This window comes from Athene cunicularia (genome assembly GCF_003259725.1).
Source record: "Athene cunicularia isolate RWA chromosome 1 unlocalized genomic scaffold, athCun1 chr1_part2, whole genome shotgun sequence".
In the NCBI taxonomy this organism is placed as follows: domain Eukaryota; kingdom Metazoa; phylum Chordata; class Aves; order Strigiformes; family Strigidae; genus Athene; species Athene cunicularia.
Genome location: NW_020799092.1, coordinates 29354735 through 29358341, shown reverse-complemented (window position 1 = coordinate 29358341; position 3607 = coordinate 29354735).

Here is a 3607-nt window from a genome sequence, read left to right as displayed (position 1 = left end):
ACTTTGCCTTTAGGACTGTCCCATGGCTGATGGGATGGGGCCAACAGAGTGGGAAATACAAAAGCAGGTAACACGCCAGGTCTCAGACTGGGTTGTCCAGGGTATCAGTTTATGGTGGAAGCCATTGCCTTCTACTTTGAGTTTTTAGTATGTATATAGATATATATATTTAAATATAGATATATATTTTTAAAAAATTAAGTATTTTTTCCTTTTATTGAGAAACTTAGGAAAAAAGGCATCTGTTTTTTCTGGATTTGAGCGTGTCTGCTAGATGTGTGCCTGTTACTAATTGAGCTCAAGAAACTCGTCAAGTTGCAATGACTAAAATCTGAACTGGAAGTACACTCAGTCACGTACATTCTTGGTCTCGCTCTGTTGAAATCAGTAGGGTAATTTGAGGAGGGGGATTACCGTTCATTGCCTGTAATGTGAATGGCAGGATGTGCTGTTCAGAAAGCCAGAAAAGTTCAGCAAAAGATCACCGTGCAGCTTTCAGGTTGGCTGCTGATTGGGAGAGATGGCTGGCTCCGCTCTTAGGCTTGTACAGCTCTCCACAAAATAGAGCCCCACTTTTTTATTTCGGTTGGCAGATCTCTAGGTGTTGAGCAGTCTGCACTAGGAGAAGTGGCTCTTTTGTAAGAGAGAGGCTTGCTGGAAGTTTCCCTGTTAGACAGAAGTAGAAGCTGTTGCTATTTCACCCATTTTATGCCAACGTTTAGACAGCACTGTCCCGGTGGAAAGTTAGTTTGTGACATTACTTTCTTCTATGGGGAAAACTGGGGCTGAGGATGGAGGAGCTAGTAAGGACTGCTCACCACGGTCTGAAAGCTCTGGCAAGAGCAGCAGTGAACATCTTCAAGACGAGACAGACCATAGGACCAAGTGCTTCATTGCACCTTCATATCCTGCAACTCTGGGGAAAACCATGCTGCAGTGTATTAATGCTTAATTATTTGGTAGAGTCGTGCTGGAACAGCAAATGTAATTACTAACAGGGCAAGTTTTTCACAGAGAAGGTGCTGACGCTGTCATGCAGCACTGGCTTTATATGTTCTTAATGGAGTCTTCGTATTTGTAATATTTGTCATTCTATGTTGTGTCAGTAACAAGTGTAGGAAACTTCTTTGTGTGGTTGTGTGATTGTTCTGCGTGTGTGAGACTCAGCCCAGCTGCAGCGAGTCATTGGTGCTGCTGTCTGTTTGGGCTCAGTGTTTTAAGTGTTACTGGTAAAATACCTCCGCTAACAGGAGGCAGTAATTCTGTGCTAATTGTTGTCTTGAATTTAGGTGCATGCTCTGCGGGGAGAGTGCACCTCTGAACCATCTGCCCGACGGAAATATTGTCAAAAGATCATCTACAATCTTACATGGGTCGTAGATGCTGGTTATGAAGAAGAAAATCAGAATTATGGCCTGAACCCCTGTGATCTGTAACAAAAGGGTCAAAAATTGTTCAGCTTGCTTACTTTAATGCGGCTCCCCCTAATAGTATACCAAGAAGCTGCAATTACTCAGGATTTGGATCAGGCGGTACCCCTTAAATATTTTGGACTCGGACAGTGACACAAGATTGACTTCTAGTAAAATGTACTCTCACTAAAGCTAAAGCGTCTGTTAGAACAACAAAAAAGGGGAGATGCAGGGTATCAATCTACACCTCACAAAAGACTAAATAAGGCATTATATGTCATGAGCCTTTTAAACATTCCCCTGTCTCACAGGTGCCACCAATATTGTGTCATTTCTCATCACAGATACCAGATAAACAAGAAAGCCAAAGTAAGGCTCAAGTGTTATCAAAAAACTTAGAAAGGGGTAACTGGGAAGGACCATTTCCTTTAATAACCTGGGGAAGAGGTTATGCTTGTGTCTCCACAGGTCTCCTCTCCAATGGTCACCGGCAAGGTGTGTGCAACCACACCTGGGGCATGTGAGAGGCAGCCAGCATTCAGGATCCAGCTGTGAGTGCTGTGGATGCCCCTATACCAACAGTTTGCAATCTCTTCGACTGATAATTTAAGCAGAATGTCTGGGTAATTTTTGCTACTGCAATAGAACAAAATACACTACAGTTGCCAACTCTTAAAAGAGAAAATGCTAACAGTAATTGCAACACCTTAACGAGATATATAGGCTTACTAGTCACTAGTGAAAGATGTAGTTTAGATGAAATTTAGTTATTAATAAGGATGAAATGCTGTAAGAATATGTGTATTCAACTTCCTTTGTTTAGCAATATTAAGAATTAAGAACTCAAGTGTTTAACGTTATTAGAAACTCCCTTGGTTTTCCCCATGGAGCGCTGGCCAGGCTCTGGGTGGAAGCCAACAGGAGGATGAAATCAGATGTTTCCTCTCAAAGAAAATTGCCAGTTATTTTTGCCTGTTGATTTGGAGGCTGGACCTGCTTGAAGCGACTTTGGATGCCTCACCTATGGATGGACACATTGCAGAGGATTTCCAGTTTGTGAGGAAGAGCACTCTGAATTCTCGCTGCATCCAGGGTTCCCTAGCAATTGCAGATCTGAACGTTAGTACTCCTATTAATTAAGTGTGCTACTCTGTATTTTCCTTACTGTTTATTTTGTAGTATTTAGTCCGTTAATTATGGGTAGTGAAATTAGCCTACTCTTTTTAACTAATAATTGTAACTGCTTTATTATTTTAACCTTCTGTAGAACTGTTCTAAGTATGCTATGTTTTGAAGTTTGTCTAAGCCCTGATTGATACAGCTCTCAAACAAGTCTTGCAGGTGCCGCAGCAAAACCAAGAAAGGGGAGATCTGGGAGTCATCGGCCTTATACAACTCTGACACATGGTTGGTATAATCAGTCTAGCTAGGATGGCAAAATGTGACTCCTTCAGCAGTACCAGTAAATGACACTTGGTTTTGTAGTGATGCTTACACGATGACTTTACATCTTGAAGAAGGAAGAGTATTTAATAATGATTTGACTAAAAGGTTACCAATACTAGATGGTTAAAGGATTTGGTTTTATATTGAATAACAGTTTTGATTGTCATTGTAATCTTTTAATGATGTTAAGCTCTGTGTGGAAGTGTTTTGTGAAAACGATGGACTGAACAATAAAAGGTGTCTAGATCACTCAAAAACAAAAAGAGGGATTTGTGGAATGGTTAGAAAACAATGGACATATTATGAGCGATCCAGACCGAGTGGCCTCACTGTAACAACAGCCTGTAGCTGGTGTGAAGTACACCTGCAAAGCCAAGGGGCTGAGAAACTCCATGCGTAGCAGGAAGATAAGGAAGCTGAACTGTTGAAAACAAGATGTTTGCTTAGCAGGAGAATGGCGCGTGGACACCACAGCCTTTTGGCAAGTGTCTCCAGTTGGGACCAAAAAGGCATTACAAGTAGTCACTCGCCTTGCATGTTGGACTGCTAAACAAATGAACTTGACATCAAATGTGATAGGTGATTTGGCTATGGATGTCGTCTTAGACATGCTGTACTTCAAGATAGGGCTGCCATTGATTTTCTGCTTTTAGCACAAGGGCATGGGTGTGAAAAGGTTGAAGGAATGTGCTGTATGAATTTATCTGACCATTCGGTATCTATCTATAAGAATCTGAGAAAAACTGAAG